Source organism: Aythya ferina, assembly GCF_964211825.1.
Source record: "Aythya ferina genome assembly, chromosome: 2".
In the NCBI taxonomy this organism is placed as follows: Eukaryota; Metazoa; Chordata; class Aves; order Anseriformes; family Anatidae; genus Aythya; species Aythya ferina.
In genome coordinates this window covers 123,817,686-123,837,391 of record NC_140297.1, presented here as the reverse complement: position 1 = coordinate 123,837,391, position 19,706 = coordinate 123,817,686, and the positions used below count along the sequence as shown (strand labels likewise).

The 19,706-nt window shown below is 38.5% G+C and overlaps 2 long non-coding RNA genes across 2 annotated transcripts; one reads left to right on the top strand and one right to left on the bottom strand.

Annotated features, from left to right (window-relative positions):
• The first annotated feature begins 2,993 nt into the window (after positions 1-2,993).
• LOC311431385 lies at positions 2,994-11,289 on the top strand. The gene is made up of 3 exons (XR_014689385.1): positions 2,994-3,486; positions 4,780-4,849; positions 10,516-11,289. It is a non-coding gene; the product is annotated as an uncharacterized lncRNA (long non-coding RNA).
• Positions 4,730-16,379, bottom strand: LOC311431389. The gene is made up of 4 exons (XR_014689388.1): positions 16,018-16,379; positions 11,618-11,717; positions 7,710-7,877; positions 4,730-5,720 (listed from the first exon to the last, which is right to left on the bottom strand). It is a non-coding gene; the product is annotated as an uncharacterized lncRNA (long non-coding RNA).
• Positions 16,380-19,706: the final 3,327 nt, after the last annotated feature.

Genomic DNA, 19,706 nt, shown 5'->3' with positions numbered 1-19,706 from the left:
AAAGCAAGGAACTGAGCCTTTCCTACCCTCTTAAATGCCCCACAGTCTTCTTAAAGAAGGGCTTCCTTGCTTGCCAGCTCTTTGGTTGGGGGAAAATCATATTTTCAAAAATCAAATATCATATCACATATAAAATCACATATATAATATTTTATAATATAAAAGCATATTTTCAGAAATCATAGTTTTCAAAAATCAAAGATCGCTTTTGCTACCATACAAATTTCAATGCCACCTGTCCCAAAGCTAAGGAAATAAACAAACAAAACAAAATAACCCTGATAAATTAACACATAGCCGTATATATATTTAATCACTGTAATACATGTAGAGTAGAAATTAAAGAAGTTTCATGTGATTAACTCTGCAGGTAAACATCAGTCACTGTTTTTCTGTAGTATCATCGAATACCACTTCCACAGTACAGACTTTCAAATATGTGAGCTGACTGTACAAAACAAGTGAGTTTGCACTCCCTCTCCTTCAGGCACCAGCCAAACTGTCACTTTTTACAAATAGGTTAAATAGGTTATGAGAGATAAATACAGGAGGAAAAAATAATTGAAAATATACAGTGAATGTTAGGCTGTCATTAGCAGTGACTGTTTTTGATAAGACTCATCTCTTAAACTATTGAAACAGGGAAAACAGATTAAAGCTGCTGCTTTGATGCCTTAATACAGTATATATTTAATTTGAGATTACATAGTTCATGAAGCATAAATCCCCAAATATTTTTGCAAAGTCCTTTAACAGCTTTCAAAAATATCACCGTGTAATTTGTGGAATTCTCTCTCATGAGTTTGGTTTTAGAAATACACCAATGCATAGATGACTTGAGAGAGCAAAGAACTGAGCCTTATTTTGGATCTCCAGACGCGGCATTTACTCCAAGCAATAGGTTTCAAGAAAGCTCAGCTGGAACTGAGGACAAGTATTAATGGGGGAAGTTCAAAGGCATTGGTGGGGGCAGCAAGGATGGATAAGCACATGTTCCACTAATGTGCAGCAAGACTGATGAAGGGATGCACATTCCTGTCCCTATGTACTTTGAAAATATCTATCCCACTGTATCATCAGACCAATTAAGCTGCTTCACTCAGAGGAGTCCACATCAGATTGGACTTGAATACAGAGGCCAGATCAAGTGTCCATTGAAATCCCAGGAGAAGGCACTGCAGAAGAATTTTGGCTTTTACACTACAGTTGTCACTGTTACAATGCAGATATCCTGTTCACCCCCAGCTGCATGAATGCCAGATGACACAGACCTGAGGCAGGAGAGCACTGTTCTCCCCATCCACCTTCCTGAATTTCCTCTGTTGTTCCAAGAAAAGAAATGCTAGCATTTCACAGCATTCACCTGTGTGAAAAATAAAAACGTCATAAAAAATACCTCTTTCACTACAGTCTGTGGCTGGCATTACTGTTGGTAATGTGGTGGTTTTGTACTGCTAAGTAGCTAAGCACAGCCATGCTGACCTCTCTCTTGCCCTCTTCAAAAGGACAGGAAGAAAATATGATGAAAAATTAAACAATAATAATAATAATAATAATTTGTGAAAGTCATAAAATCATGGACTAGTTTGGGTTGGAAGGAACCTTAAAGATCACCTAGTTCTACTCCCTCTGCCTTGGGCAGGGCCATCACCCACTAGATCAGTTTGCCAAGGCCCCATCCAGCCTGGCTATGAACACTTCCAGAAATGGGGCATCCACAGCTTCTCTGGGCAACCTGTGTAGTGCTTCACTACCTCCTGAGTGAAGAATTTCTTCCTTATATCTTATTTTATCTAATCTAATCTAATCTGATCTAAATATACTCTATTTTTGTCTAAAACCATTCCCTCTTGTTCTATCATTATCTGCCTGTATAAATCATTCTCTATCTATTTTGTAAGCCCTCTTTAGGTTCTGAAAGGCCATGATAAAGTCTGCCCAGAACCTTTTCTTCTCCAGGATGAATATCCCCAGCTCTTTCAGTCTGTCTTCACAGAAGAGGTGCTCCAGCCCTCTGATCATCTTCATGGCCCTCCTTGGACCTGCTCTAACAACTCCACATCCTTCTTGTGCTGGGGGCCCCAGACCTGGATGCAGCACTCCAGGTGGGGCCTCAAGAAGGCAGAGCAGAGGGGGATAATCTCCTCCCTCACCCTGCTGGCCACTCCTCTGGTGATGCAGCCCAGGATGCAGTTGTGTTTCTGGGCTGCAGGCACACACTGCTGGCTCATGTTGAGCTTTTCATCCACCAGAACCCCCACATCCCTCTCTGCAGGGCTGCTCTCAATGAGTTCTTCTCCCAGTCTGTGCTCATGTCTGGGATTGTCCTGACCCAGGTGCAGCACCTTGCACTTGGACTTGTTGAACCTCATTAGGTTCACATGGGCACACTTCCCCCAAGGTCATGGAGATCACTCACCAATCACTGCCACAGGCAAAATAGACTCAGCATAGGGAGATTAATCTATTCTATTGCCTATTAATAACAGACTAGAAGAGTGAGAAACTAAAACACCTCCCCCCCCATCTGCCATCTTCGATGTCCTCCCCCCGAGTTGCATAGGGGAATGGGGGCTGTGGTCAGTCCCTGTCGCTCCATCTCCATCACTCCTTCACAGTCACTCCACATGGGGTCCCTCCCATGGGATAACATCCTTCCTGAACTGAGCCTCCAGGGGCTGCCCACAGGCAGCAGCTCTTCAAGCACTGCTCCCACATGGCTCCATACCACAAGGTCCATCCATCCCCCAGGAGCAAACTGCTCCAGCACGGGTCCCCCACAGGTGGGCGGCAGCTCCCCCCAGACCCCCTGCTCCTGCGTGGGCTCCTCTCCACGGGCTGCAGCTCCAGCCTGGGGCCTGCTCCTGTGCGGGCTCTCCATGGGCTGCAGCTTCCTCCAGGCCACCTCCACCTGCTCCACCAGGGGCTCCTCCACGGGCTGCAATGTGGAGATCTGCTCCATATGGGACCCATGGGCTGCAGGGGCACAGCCTGCTTTACCAGGAAGGGGCCTCTTCACAGCCCACAGGGGAACTGCTGCTGTGTGCCTGCAGCACCTCCTGCCCTCCTGCTGCACTGACCTAGGGGGCTGAAGGGCTGCTTCTCATCTCTCTCTCCCAGCTGCTGTTGCACCACAGTTGTTTGTTTTCCCCCCTTCCTTCAATCTGCTATCCCAGAGGCCCAACCAGTGTCTCTGGCCAGCAGTGGGTCCTATTGGAACTGTCTGGAGTTGACTCTGATCTGACATGTGGCAGCTGCTGGGCTCTGCTCACAGAGGCCACCCCTGCAGCCCCCTTGCTACCAAGCCCTTGCCATGTGAACTCAATACATTGGAGTTTTGGCCGGTATCTCAGAATGTTCTGGTATGTTGGGGGAAAACAAGAAGACTTCTCTCAAATTGTGTAATAAGTTGTGTATCTTCTTACTATAAGCAGCAAAAGAAAGTATCAGTGGAATTCATGTCTGAAGAAGTACAAAAATCACCAGGTAAGTAAATTAATAAACAACAGGCTAAATTATAAAGTCAATTTTTTCTTTCTCCTAAAATGTATTTTTGCCACTTTTTTTTTATATACATGTATATATATATATGTATTAATATTTTTTGGGGGGGGAGGGGGGGGGGCAGGAAGGGGGAGGGATTGGGACATCCAAAATAAACCCCTTTTTATAATGATTACAATATCAACATGACATGAAACATTACAAGCTCAATTGCTAATCACCTTGTTTTTTCCTGGTTGTATTTTACCTTTGTGAAGCCCTTGCCTGAACTAAAATAATTTGTCATTAACCTCTGATGGCTTTGGAAATTATCTTTGGACTTACACAAAACAAAGCAATTTGCCACATCCAGTCATCGAGCATGAGTTCAAATCTAGGAATTCAGAGAACGTGGCTTCAATAGAGTATATTGGTATATTCAGACACAGATCTAGGAGATCTAGGCATTATATTGTACAATCTTCAACACTGTCTTGTACAAGATGAGTTTATGTAAATCTAGTTCATTCCACAAGGGTATTCATTTTTGTCAGTCTCTTAAAATAGTTCCTGAGTCAGTAAGGCAATAAGAAAATAATAATAAAAATACTCACAAAACACAAAACACCCTACATCTTTTTTATGCAAGTCTTTTGGCTCAGACACTTTTAGATAAACACCTTCTTTGAAGAACAGAAATGGGATTGATGGAACTTAAGTACATGGAAAAGAGGAAACAAGTCTAATGATTTTTTCACCCACTAGAAAACTCTCCAAGTTGTATTATTTCTGCTCCTATAAATATCCAAATAGGATTTTCGTGCTAAATTAGAAAATTCCACATCAGCAACTTACATTCTTTTTTATACGTAATTCATTCTCCCACTTTCTTTTATGCCTGGTCATTTCTAGTGTACAAACATGTTAGGCAGATTAACAAAATGTTTGGTAATTGTCTGAGAGAACCAAACAGTTGTAAGACCTGCATCATGACAAAGCTCAGGGCAATAATGAAGTTGAAATTTTGCCCTGCTCATGATCATTTTTAATTCTGCTTGTATATGCGTGTCTCAGACAGCCAACAGAATGTACCAGACAAATACAAAGACATTTGTTCTTTACACTGTAACATTGAAACCAGTGGAACATAAGGATAAGCAAAAACAGAGGAAAAAGATGAGTCTCACATTTCCATAGCAGCAACGGGCTATAGTCATGTGCATTTTCAAAACATGAAATAAGTCTGTTCACTTTGTAAGTATATTTGTATGCTTGACAATGTTTAATACAATTTAGGAAAATACAGAGAGATTACCCAGATGCCTTCTACTTGAAGAACTGAAGGAACAATCTCCTCTCTTGTAAGGTAATTCAAAAAGGTAAAACCTGGGAGATAGCTTCCCTGTGGGTTGACTTGGTGCAGTCAGTTGCATCTTCACTTTCATCCATAAAAAAGAAAAAAATGCTATACATCTCAAAAGTTGGCCACCCACCACTGATGAATAGGAAACACTAGACACAGGGGGATACCTGAGATTTCTATACCCTGTTCAAAGGTAAATCTCTTCCATCCAGTTGGGACACAGAATTTTTTTGTCTTCTGAGGCCAAACATCAACTCAGGCAGAAGAGATTCTTTTAAAATACAGCTTTCTAGGAAACAGTGATGCCTGTCATTTGGAGTGTAGGCCAGAGCTAGGGTATTTCCTAAGGAAAGGGAGGCCCAGATTCTGTAAATCCTATTGTAGGATGAATCCTTGCTATTCAGTACATGAATGTTGATTATCTCAACGTTACCTTACTGTTAAAGGTTTGCAAGTTGCTTTTAGCTCATTCTGAACTGAAAGCTACTACTGCTTTTAAAGAGTTGCTAGGCACTAATGTGGATTGAGTTGCCTTCAGATAAAACATCCTTGTATCCTAAAGGTGGAGTCCTACAAAAGATTTATGTGATGCTGAGGATTAAAACTATTGAAGATTCGAACAGATCAGTGCAAAACTGAAGCAATTTTAATAGGAGCTCCTATCTGTCCTACTTCCAGCAGGAAGCAAATAAACAAAATCAGGTTGTGCCATTTAGCATTGCTGTGCCTCTGTTTCCCCACAGAGAATGAAAACCAAAATATTCAGCTAGCATGGTACAGCACAGATTGTGCAGGATCTCCATGCCAGACTTCAGGTGAACTTCCCAAGGTGACTGCCCTCATCCATACAGCTGTGGTTTTCACAATCAGGCTCCTGGAATGAAAGCCAACATATTACTGTCAGTTCAATATATTAAAATGCTGATGCTGCAGAAAGAAATAAGTGTAGAAGGTTCTGGATTCATGAACTCATTCAAAAGCAATATAAAATAAGTAGTGAAAATGACTATGTGGTACCAAAACAAAGTAGTGCCCGTACTGAGAAAAAGAGAGAGACTGTTTCTTTGTGCTGATTTAGAGGGAGGCTGCCAAGGCACATCCAGTAAATTACTATTGTTCAGAGTCATCTGAGCAAGGATCTCTAAAAGCTGAGTTTGATATACAGGAGAAACAGTCAACTGATTGTTATATAACAATAATTGACTGCAGAGGAATGGACTTTCTATGGAAGCTGGGACTGTATTTTGAGCTGGGGAAAGCTTTTTATGCTCTGCAGAAAAGCCTCAGGCTTCACTCTATTGGAGTTTACTTTTCCAGATGGCTCAGAAGGCTGCTTCTAATCACAGCCTGCTCTGGGGCAGGCGATGGGCTGCAGTGCTGCAGAGACAAACAGCAAAGGCAAAGTTTCGTAAGAAACAGAACTGTTTTGCAGCTGAAACAATTACGTTTTTGTGTTTTGCAGTTAACTTGAGATAGATTCAAACTCACAGCATTATTTTTAGCACTTAGAAAATCCAAGCAAAATGCTTCGGGCAGCTGCTATCTCTTCTGTCTTGAGTAAACATTTGTTTTTGTTCGTTTGATGCTTAATTCTCAAAATGTAAAGTTCCTTCCCCTTCCCCTTCCCCTTCCCCTTCCCCTTCCCCTTCCCCTTCCCCTTCCCCTTCCCCTTCCCCTTCCCCTTCCCCTTCCCCTTCCCCTTCCCCTTCCCCTTCCCCTTCCCCTTCCCCTTCCCCTTCCCTTTCCCCTTCCCCTTCCCCTTCTCTCTCTCCCTTTCCCTCTCCCTCTCCTTTTCTTTGCCTTTGCCTTTACCCCTGTCCTTGTCTTTGTCTTTGTCCTTGTCCTCCTTACTGGAGTCTGCAATTTTTAAGAGAGGAAGCTTCCATTGAAACATTTTCCAGTTCAAAGGTGCTTCTTCAAGATGGGCAAATGCTTGATGCACCTGATCCTCCATCAGAAAGCTGAGTTGTATTTGCTTTCTGCAGACAAATTTTTTTTCACAGGAAGAAAAAGGGGAAGGTAATGCACATAAGTTTAATTTTGTTTACCTCCTTTTACCCACAGCGAGAGCTCCGCAGGCCAAACATTCACAGCCTTTTGAACCTGCAGTAATTTATTTGTCCATTAACACAAAGGTGAAAGAAAAGGAAACATGACTGATTTATAAGTCATTCCCATTCATTCACTGTTCCTTACTGGCCTATTCTTAACAGTATGAGCAGGTTGATTTGAGGGCAGAGAACAGATCTCAAGAAGGATGTTGTGGATGTGTCACATATCCAGCTTTCTGGGACACGGTGTCATCCTACATCCATTCTGGATTGTTGCTACAATCAAACACTACCATGGGTTGACAATGAGGAAATTCCTTCACTGAAACTGCTGAGGACTGGTTAGAAAAACAGGAACAGTGAGGAGAGGACAGATATTCTATATCTGTCTATATAGAATGACGGGATATTCTATATCCTCCTGGAGGCCTGTGTAACCTGACGGATCTCGTGATAGATGATATGCTACCATGCACCTAGCTAGATAACTCACATACAGCAAACTTTTTCATTTATTTGCATGAAATGGTCACTGCACCAGATGTTACAGATGTTCCTTACACCAGCAAGTTAGAACCCATTTTAAAACTCAGCATGGCTTAGCCTGGGGCACCCAGTATATGCCTCAAAGTAAAAGGATTTTTGCAACCACAGGTTTTCCTTCTGAGTAAAAAGTGGAGAGCCTGGGTAAAATTTATGATCTGTTCTCCACTTTCCAATCTGCTAGAACCAGCCAGCAGTATATTGATAGAACTACATATCCACAGAGTACTGCTGACCTCTAAGATAAGTAGCAATTAAGGTGCACATGCCTTCATTTCCTGGGATGGTACAACATGCTGCTAATTCATATGAGCTGCATCCTTGTGGCACACTCTAGCCCTGAATTATTAAGGGTGGGCCAGATTCTGCCCTTTTGGCTTCTCTTGAATAACATCTTACTCCACAAGCTGTTTTCTTCAGTTTCAGTGAGACTGCATCTGCAAAATATTATTCAATGTAAGGATGAGAGAGTGTATGAGTCCTTATAACTATAACCATCATTCCAATAGATCCAGATAGGAATTACAGCAAACAGCATAAGGAATGAAAATAAACTTGATCTGGGTTCAGGCTGGGCTAGTGGAAAAAAAAATAAATAAAAAAATCACTTTTCTTGCTTATATAAATACCACCTGTTTTGACAAAAAATTTATGCCTATATTTTCTGAATTAGCATGCTTCCAAAGTACCACTTTTCTCAGAAAATAAGTGACAGCATTGACAAAAAAATAATACAGGCTGTTGCTATATGTGTTTATAGTCTTTAAGCTTTGCAAGCAAAGAATTGTTGAATTCATCCAGTAATACTTAACCTAAACAAACTTCCTTGCTTTTTAACTCCAGCAGTTAGATCCTTACCATAGTACAAGACACAAATATATTCTTATTGAGATTCGTACTGTTGTGATTAGTGGCACTAATGGTGTACCCCAGAAGTCAGTACTGGGGTTGTTACTGTAATAACTTCAATAATATCTGGTCATTGGGACCAGAGTGCACCCTCAGCAAGTATGCAGACAATACGAAACTGGCAGCAGTGCCTGAGTATTGTGGTGCTATCCAGAGTGACCTGGACAGGCTGGAGAAATGGGCTGATCGGGGCGTAATGAAGTTTAACAAAGAGTGCAGTCCTGCATCTTAGAAGGAATAATTTCAAGCGCCAGCACTTGCTGGGAACCGCCCAGCAGAAAAGTAGCTTTGCAGAGAAGGCCCTGGGGATCCTGATGGACAAGCTGAACATGAGACAGAAATGCACCCATGCAACACAGGAAGCCAGCAGCCTCCTGGGTTTTTAAGAGTGTTGACAGCAAGTCAGGGGAGGTGATCCTTCCCCCATACTCACCACTGGAGTGCTGTGTCAAGTTTGAGACTACCCAGTATGTTAGAGACATGAATATACAGGAGAGTCTAGCAAAGGGCCACAGAGATGATTAAAGGACTACAGTACATGTACTTGTCATACAAACAGAGGCTGATAGAGGTGGGCCTGTTCAGCCTGGATAAAAGGCTCAGGGGAGATGTTATGAATGTTCATAAATTCTTATGAGGGAATGGAAAGAGGGAGACAGACTATTTAGTGCCCACTGGTAGGACAAAAGGCAATGAACACAAACTGAAATACAGGAAATTCCACTTAAACATAGGAAAACTGTTTTTTACTATGGAGGTGGTCAAACACTAGCATAAGTTGAGATAGTCTTTAGCCTTGGAGCTATCCAAAACCTGACTGGACCTGTTGATGAGTGATCTGCTGTTGTAGGTGACTTTGCTTGCACAGGGGATTATGCTAGACAATTTCCAGCAGTACCTTCCCACCTCAAGTCTTCCATGATTCTGTGCTATAAGGTAGCTCATCACATAGGTAACTTTAACCACTTCTAGGTACTAAGACTCATTAGCTTTAATGACCCAGAATCAAGATGCCACCTTTTGTACAGGACAGGACTTAAAGACTTACATTTGGATTGCCTGGGCAAGATGGGTTTAAACAAGTTCTTTCTTTAGTAAGACCAACCTCACAACAACTCACAAGCCAAACTGATTTGACAGATGGGTGTCTGTCCAAGATTTTTAAGGATGCTTGAGAACAAAAAGATGCAAGATAGGCATCAGTTTTAGTCTGTCTTTTTCTTACAAGACCCTAAAGTAAATTAGCCTATAAAGCTCATAGCAATCTTCATACACGCATACACATCTTGATCACACGCTATTGCAACTGAGCAGTGCTGAGAACCATACCTGGACGATGTTGAAACGTAGGAGATGGGAGACATGGGAGACAGAAACCCATTTGTAGCACCTAGTTATATCACTGAATATCTAAAAGCATTTGAAGATATGACCATGACTTACTAAGAACAGTGAAAAAACGGAGAAGAACAAATATAATCAAAATATAAAATAATCAAAATATTTATAACACTAGGACAAACATGTGATGTACATTAGCAAAATTTGCAAAAAAAAATGTTAAGCTCCTTTCAACTTATTTGAAGTTTAGCTCATTCATTCAAGCCAAGACAAGAGCATTACGGTTTACTGTCCTATTGAACTATCCCAGATGGGGTGCACCTATTACTGTAATTGCATCTACCAAAATGGCATTTGGTTCTTTTGTGTTATCCCTCTGTCCCTGACATTAATGCAAGAGGCTTTGTAACAGGTTGGCTTATTATGGAAAACTCAATAGTAATAAAAAATAATAAAATAAAATAAAATAAAATAAAATAAAATAAAATAAAATAAAATAAAATAAAATAAAATAAAATAAAATAAAATAAAATAAAATAAAATAAAATAAAATAAAATAAAATTGGTGTTCTTGTTGTTGAAGAAAAAATTATACTGTAAATTAAATCTGATTTTATGACATTTTCTATGCATATAGATCTTCATATGAACTCAAGGGAGCATACTTTATTTGAGCTCTGTAGTCCTTATACTTTTTAATTAATTTTTCTTTGTAATTCAGAATAAGTTTCTGATGGATTCATGGAACAATATGGGGTCACCTGGGGGTGATTTTAATACCTGCAATTCCCATGGTTATTAATCAAAGACTTTTTATCCTTTTAGGTAAATTATCTGCCTTCTGTTTAGAAGATTGAGATCAAGCATGTGAAAGAAATTGTCCCTACTGACACAAGGAAAAAAAAAACAAAACATTTTGGATACCTTACAAAACCATAGAATATGCTGTAGATTTTAAATTTTCTTTAATCTAGCTTCATGACAATAATTTGCAATTATTCTCCAAAGGTATGGTTTTGTTTGTTTGTTTGCTTGCTTTTTATTGACTATAAATCTCAGTAGCTGTCAGAACCAGCATTTTTTTTTCTAATTTCTGATTTTAAATTTATCAGAAACAGTTTGAAAAAAATCACCAGGATTTCTCAGCACCTAATAAAGAAAGAAAGTGTTCATTTCACATATTTAGTTAGGAGTATAAACTTGTATACTGTACCCTTAGAGAGGAATGGATACATTTTTCAACCACTGATTCCTGATTCATACAAAAAAGGCTAGTTCTTGTGCAGTTGATTTAAGTCCTCTTGACTTCACTGGGTTCAAAATTTGATTAATCATGATAGATTCTTTATTCACTAAATAAACAAACAAACAAACAAAAAAAACAAACAAAACTTTTTCATACATTTTCACTTGTTCTAGAACTGCATAATATAATGGTCAAGCTCTCAGGGCACAGCAAAGAGAAAACTACTTTCAGCAGAAGTGATACATCTACTGGGTTTCTATATATCTGAAAATATATAAGAATATCAGCTTTCTCTGTTCTGTTCCTCCTTCAACAACTGTTAATCAAACATCAGTAAACCTCAATAAAAGAAAGCATTTAAAATGGCTGTGGACATGATTCCAACTTTACAGATACAAATACCTTCAAAGGTTGTACAAATTTAATTGTAGATCACTTCTATGCAAAGAGGAATTAATCAAATTTTACAAAATTATTTTAAGTATTTATATCAGTTCTGTCATTATAATATCTAAGTATTTCTCAATTTTTCTCCACCTTCTCAGGAAGTGCTCAATTTATCAGCTTGTTAACTTGAGACACAGCTGTCTGCACAACACAGTGTTGTGAACTATTCAGGTTACTCAGGGTGTCTGAAGTAGTGTACCTGAGTTACTGCACTGGTTCAGCTGGATGGATTACCTGTGTCCAGTGAAGTGTCCAGGTAGGTCACCAATCACCTGTACAGTAGTACACCTCCAGTTTGCTCCTTCAGTCAGAGCTGTGTGTTGAACTCTTCCAACTGCATGAAAAAAAGGCTAAACTGATTGTCAGAAGTCACAAAGAAATTTGTCATAGGTCCTGGACATTGCTTTTCTAAAACAGAGGCTGGTACCTATTCTGCATCTTCTCTTCTTTCTTAGCCACCAACCATACATGAAAATTGGAGAATAACAAGGCAAGGAGAAGACAAAGCAACAAGTCAGCAGAAATTATTAACAATAAGTATTCCTATTAATAAAAGAAACCTAAATGGGTAAACAAACTATACATCCTTCTCCTATGGTGCCAAAATAGACCTCAGAAGCATTATTTACTCAAGAGTTCTTTTCTGGAAAGATAATTAAAAACAAAAGGCCTTGACAATAGCCACAGAGAGAGACAAGGAATAAGGCCATGAGATGAATAAAACAACCAGTCCTTGAAGACAGCTCTATTCAGTGACCTACAATGTTCTCCATAGCAAGTATTTATTTCCTTTGGAGATACACCACTGTGTAGGGCTGCATTTAACAAATTACAAAACATCTTCAGGAAAATACACTTACTTACACACATTGTATAGTATGCAGTACATACATATACTTCATCATTGTGATACTATGAAAGATACTTGCCTTTTCTTTCTAGAAGACGTCTTCAGAGGTCTAAAGATTTGTTTTGCAAACAGGGTGAAAAGAGTAACATAAATACTTCTTTGCTCCATGTAGGGTAGGAAATTTAATGCATGGATATTTTGCAACTTCTTGGACAGAAACAATGTCAAAATATATTTTATATACACATACATTTATAGAGTAAAAAGGAAGAAGCGAAAAAACAGGTTTCAAGAATATGTTGGAGGCAGGAATCCATATTCCTGCCTTCATTTTCCATGACCTATTAATGAACTCATGTCCAACTTTATGACATCAAATGTGGCAGGCACATACCTATTTAATGCTTGGAGTAATAAAATGGCTATTAGGATCATCATCTGAATTGTCCATAATTCAGCCACTAGCTTTGTTCAGGCACACAACTGGACAAGTGGCCCACTCTCAAATGAGAAAGAGCAGGAGGAGGTGTGCAAGACAAAATGGCTGTTGACCTTAAGGAAAAATAGAAAAGGATGGGGAAAGGTATTCTGAACTGTGTTTGCTCCAAACACAGCTCCAGAAACTCATTTAATCCTGGTAATGGAAGTTTTACTTTTAGTATCAGACACTTTGTTTCTGATAATGCACATACTTCTTTTTTAAAAAAATGTATGTGTTGGATGACAATAGGAAAAACTATGCCATTTACTTTCCTGTTGTAGTACTGCATAGTTTGAGTGCTAGTTCTACAAAGCCACGAGAACATCATCTTTTCTAAAAATGCACACTGCTAAATACTTATTCTTGAGTATCCATAGTACACGCAAGTAGACCCAGTTTCCAAAAGCTATGAGACAACCCAATTTTTTTATTATTATTATCAGTTTTCTTTCATTGAATTGGGTATCTATGTGAATTTATTCTAGATGAAAGAAACCATATTTCTAAGTCTCAAAATCTTGTGTAAAATGCACTTGTCATCCTCTACCAATACAAATTGGGGTCTGATATGAGGTTTTAGTTAGGTATGACTTCTGAAAGCAGTAGAAGCTGTTTAACTCACCATATGCTGGATCGCACCCACTAAAGAGGAGTATGTAGGCTGTGAGATAACGCTACATGAAAAATACTCCTATCTGTAGCTGTATACTATGCCAGCTCAAATGTTTTGCGCTTATAATAGGCTATTCATGACCTTAAAAAAAAAAAATATATATATATATATATAAAACATAATCCTTAAATCACAGCTTAATCGTTAAAATAAAAAGTGATTACTTACCCAGTGATTATCTCAAAGTTGGAAAATTAAAATATTTCTGTTTTCTTCCTTCCACTGGAAGTGTTAACCAAATATGTGAACTCCAAGTATGGTAAGAAAGTCTGCAAAATCTTCTTTACTTTTTTTTTTTTTTTTTTTTTTTGTAATTTATCTTAACTTTTCAGGAGTATTTCTAGTATTACCAAGATTTATTATTATTATTGAGAGAGAATGTAATTATAGCATATTGTATCCTTTTGAGTGGGTCAAATAACCTTTATATCACATTTTTGAAGTATCAATGATGCCTAAATATCCTACTATATATGCTGCTGACTGGGAAATTTAATCTGTATTTAATTATGCAATGCAGTGTAGAGTTGAGAAACTAAGTCAGTTTGACTGCTATTACATAATTTCTACTGGCATTATTGTACAGCATGCTAACATAATTATCTTTGTGTTATATGGAAATAAAGGAGTTCAACACTGGGGATGTTATATATTTAGAGGTTCATAACTATGCAGTTTGTTTTCCTAGTTATGCAATTCCTCCCATTCAGATACACAGTATCACTTTGCAAGAAATCATATATACCCAGCAGAATTTGATAGTTAATAATAAAAGCCATCACCATCACCAGAGCTGAAAATGCTAGTATTTTGTATTCCCCCAAATGTGTTTGCTTGGCTTTGTTGGAGCTCTATTAAATGACACCAGATGAGAACCTGGCTTTGTGTTCACTGTCCCTTGGGAACATCATGTGTTTGTTACATGAAACTCATAAATCACTTTGATGTTATCTGGACCTGTATTATCATATGAACTCTATAGGCTAGTAAATTCTGCTTCTAAATAATGTAGAATACAATTATTATTGCTGGATATTGAGTCTAATATGAAGACTGCACCCCATTCTACCCTGAAACACACAGTATGTACAGCATAGGTGCAAGAGAGGCCAAAAGTAGGCCATTATCAATATTTTGATTACTCTTTAATTACGTCTTTACACAGCTATACTGACAACTCATCCTGTTTTTGCCTAAAAACATAAATACAGCCAGATAGCACTTACCAGATTTTCACCTTTCAATATTTACAGATCATACTGAATTGAGGAATAATAAATAATGGGAAATACTGCAGTCCAATATAGGAGGACTGGATACATATAAGTGCCTGGACTAATAGATGGCACATGCAGTTCATTGACAACACATACAAAATGATGAGTTTCAAAATAAAGAAGAAGAAAAAAAAAAAAGAAATATCTTAAAAACAAAAACAAAACAAAACAAACAAACAAACAAACGAAAAAAAACAGAGCCATTATGATAACAGAAACGATCTGGAAGTTATTGAAAAATAATATCCATAATATCCTTTTAGACCTGAACCCAGTGTTCAGACAGAATGATGAATTCAATCAAGATATGGAGGTGTATTCCCAGATAAATACATCACATATCAAAGCTAAAATCATGATTGTGAAAAACATTGATTCATTGATTCAGATGTTGAGGGCATGGCATTATACTGGTCACAGTCTTTCAGGAAAGAAGGCAACAAACCTGAAGTCTGGGCATCCCATAATATGCACACACTGGAGTGCAAAATTGGACTGCAACAGGATGGAAAATAAATGATCAGAGAAAGGGGAATAAACTAATTGCACTGAGAAGGATGCAAAAATAAGAATTCTTAATCACACCATTAGGTACCAAGAAGGTTGAAAACAAAAGCCTTGGTAAGAAAATTCACTTCAGGAATTATTTTTCTTTTAAAAACTCAATGAAGCATGAAGCGCTGCTGAACTTAAGTGGTTACATGATTTTCTAAACAAAGGAGTCATAGAGAGCTACATGGGAGGAGAAAAAGTCAGGAGTGGGAAACAAAGGGATGGAAAGCAAGGAATAACAGTAATAATATTTTAATACTTAAAGGCAACAGCAGAGACTGGGCAGAGATGAAGCCAACATTGAGCATACCCAGAGTGAGAGACAGACTTTTCAGTCAGAGGCATACAATTTAAATCCTGTTGCAAATTTCTAAACAGTGACTTTATACATAAAGTGCTCTGTGCCCCTATCAGGCTTAGAAGATTCTGCTGAATGATTGCTGCTTTGGAAATTCAGCCATTAGAGCCAAATTAAAACGTTACAGAGAGACCCAGATTTGCAGCCATATTTGTGCATCTGACTTTGAGCATCTGGGTAGGAACACCTCATTGATTTCTATGGGTCTGTCTGCATACTTAAAATATCTGGAGTCATTAGTACTGCTGGTGCCTTTCTGTGGATTTCAGATTTTCATAAGCTCGCTGCTTATGAAAATCTTAGTTCCTTGGCTTGTTTATGAGATGACAGCAATCTTTTTTCACAGAGATCTGTCCCCTCACACACATTTGATAAAGAAAGCTGCCACGAAAAAAAAAAAAAAAAAAAAAAAAAAAAAAAAAAAAAAAAAAAAAAAGACTTACCCCAAATGATTAATGTTATGTTTAAATCCAGTTTCTGGGTCCAGCACTTAAGCCTTTTTAAATAATTATTAGCTCTCTGGCCAATAAACAATTGCCCTGAAATGTAGTTAATCCTCTTACAAATTTAAGATATTTTCTTTTCAAATTCTTTGTTTTCCAACACATTCTGAGTTAATGAATGAAAGAACAAAGCATTTGTGCAAAGCATTTGACACTGTCCTGCATTAAATCTTTTTCTCTAAATTGGAGATACGTGGATTTGATGGATGGACAACTCAGTGGGTAAGAAATTGGCTCGATGGTTGCACCCAAGTGTTGCGGTTAACACCTCAATGTCCAGGTGGAGACCAGTGACAAGTGGTGTTCCTCAGGGGTCAGCTATAATGCACCTCGTCCAGGGCAATACCAAGCACAAAACCAGACTGGGTGGAAAAAGGGTTGAGAGTAGCCATTATGAGAAAGACCTGGGTCTGTTGGTTGACAAGAAGCTCAACATGAGTCAGCAATGTGTTCCTGCAGCCCAGAAAGCCAACTGTACCCTGGGCTGCATCAAAAGAAGCGTGGCCAGCAGGGTGAGGGAGGTGATTGTCCCCCTCTACTCTGCTCTTGTGAGACACCACCTGGAGTGCTGTGTTCACTTCTGGGGTCCCCAGTACAAGGACATGGACCTATTAAAACAAGTCCAGAGGAGGGCCACGGGAATGATCAAGGGGCTGGAGCACCTCTTCTCCTACGAAGACGGGCTGAAGGAGTTGAGGTTGTTCAGCCTGGAGAAGAGAATGCTCCAGGGAGACCTTACAGCGGCCTTCCAGTACCTAAAGGGGGCCTGCAGGAAAGCTGGGAAGGGACCTTCTGTCAGGGATTGCAGTGGTAGGAAAACGGGCAATGATTTTACAATGATTTTACACTGAAAGAGGGAAGATTTGGAATCTCAGGAAGATTTAGAATATTAGGATTTAGAATATTAGGAAGAAATTCTTTACTCAGAGAGTGTTGAAACACTGAAACAGGTTGACCAGAGAAGCTGTGGATGCCCCATCCCTGGAGGTGTTCAAGGCCAGGCTGGATGGGACCTTGGGCAACCTGGTATGGTGGGAGGTGTCCCTGCCCATGGCAGAGGGGTTGGAACTAGGGGATCCTTAAGGGTCCCTTCCAACCCAAAGCATTTTAGGATTCAGAGAAGAAAGAATAAACTTATTAATATTATTATTGTTATTGTTATTATGGAAAATTTGTTTCTCAGTATTTTAAAATATTTCTTCCCTTTTAGATACACCTTTTTGTTGACTTTTAAAAAGTTTTTTATTTTTTTAATATCTCAGAAGATACTACTCAGTTAAAAGAACTAGTTTCCAACTCACACAGTAAACCATTTCTGACTCTGATCTACAATAATCACAATTATCCTTGTTCTTAGCTTTTGCTATACTCGTTACCACTTATCTCCTCCTTCACTCAAGAATTTCTAACTTTGTTATGGTTTCTTCCCTTAGGCAAAACCTTCAGATATCAAGACTCAGTAAAACTTACCAGTGCTACACAGCTAATGTAACCTAATGTAACACAACTGCTAGAATAAGACTTTTTTTTCTTAGTGTGCATCCTTTTTTTTTTTTTTTTTTTTTTCCCCTTGTTGTTCTTTTGTATGTATAACATAGGAAAAACAAGCTTGCAGTGGCTTATCTAAGAGTGCATATCCCAAACTGGTTATTCAAATACTGTTAACTGGACTGAAATATGTTTACTTAGTAGGCTTTGTTACAGTTATTCAACATTTTCTTCAGTGGATTCCATCTTTCTGCTTATTCAGTTTCATTAAGAAAAACAAAAGTACTTTAGTTTTTACAGAATATAGAGATTTGAATTAGAAGTGCAATAGTGAAAATAAATGATACATATATTTCATTTGTAGTAGCTAAATTTAATTATTGCTATTAAAATAACAAGTGTCAAAAATGTCCTTTTCTCACATTGTTAATGCTGTCTTTTCAGTATGTTCTATTTTTATTTTTATTCTATATTAATTTGATTTACATGAAAGACATAATTTTGCTTAACTTTAGATTTATGCAGTGTCTACTTTTCGCTAAATTACAGAAGCATTCATTCAATTGCATCTGGTGAAGAGACCAGTAGGTCAGGCACTCCCACTTTCACTAGTTGATTAGTTGCATTGAGTCTACGGGATCTAGACAAGAGGTTATGCCATTGAAAATGACAGGAGAGAAGCTCTGCTTCTGCACTCATTCAGGCTTGGACCTCTCTTCTGGGACTAATAGGATGTGTCCTCACTGGTATCAATTATAAAGAGCAAAAATTTGTGTATGTTAGAGTACATAGTGAAAGTACCAGAAGGTGTCCCATAAGGTATGGGATATCCCTTTGGCTAGCCTGGGCCAGCCGTTCTGGTTGTGTCCCCTCCCAGCTCCTGGTGAACCCCCAGCCTCCTCGCTGGCAGGGAGCACAAGAAGCTGAAAAGTCCTTGGCTCTGTGCAGGCACTGCTCTGCAGCAACTAAAATATCAGTGCATTATCACAAATTTTTCATCAAAAAATCCAAAACACAGCATCACGTAAGCCTCTACAAAGAAAATTTACTCTATCCCAGCCCAAACTATGACAGCTAGTGAGAAATTTCAGTTATTGTTTACCTGGGTCAAACCCGCATAGACTAACAATCAACATTTCATTGATAAGTTCCTGATGAATTAAAAATGCCTCTTCCACCTCAAAATATATTCTTTCTAAATAAATTTTCAGATTAACTCAGAGTGTCCTGAGAAGAGGATATAATTGGGGGGGTCTGGGGGAGGAAAGTAAAAAATTCTCTATTTCTCTGGGAAGAAAAAAAAAAAAAAAAAAAAAAAAAGGATATATACAGTATCTACAATGAATTTTATCATTTGCCTGGTATATCCTTATCATCTCATGAAGAGAATTCATGAGTGAAAGCAGCTTCTATTGGGATGTCAGTATCAATGTCAGTTCATGGGATATGACTTCAGCAGAATTTACTTGTGGCATTGCTGTAAATAGCTTGTGTTGATTGGGCTTGTTGTGTTTTGAATTTTCTATTGTCTGAGCTAATTACAGGTTGGAAGCATAGCACAATGTAGTGCATGCGAACTACTGATTTAACTGGAGTTTTATTCTTCTTGAACCACAAAGCCAGAATCTGGTTTTCTTTTCAGCTGGAGAGATCCTGCATAGAATACTTACCCTGTGGTAAGCTGTAGCTCAAGCTTTTGAGGGGTGGAAAGAATGGATGACATGACTTGACACTTTTAGACATAGAGCTTACCTTGTATTACAAATGCTATGTTGGATCATGGCCAGAAGGTTTAAATTGGTGTTTTAGGCTTCTGTGTACAAAGAAAAATTACAAAACATTAAATTTCACACCTGAGTGATCAAAAAGATCAAAACACACCCTAAAAGGTAACTGCATTTTGTATGTTTGTTTGCTTTATTCATGCTATATTACAGTAGCAAGAAGTATTGACATTTTGTAAAAAGTACTGAGATGTTCCAATGTGAAAGTAAGCAGAGGTACTGTCTTACCATGTAAATACACAGGAATTTTTGCATTGACTTTGACTGATGTAGGTTGAAGATCTGAATGAATTGCTTTAGATTAAAAATAAAACTTCTGCAAGAACAAATCTATGAGCACATATCCTAATAAGCATT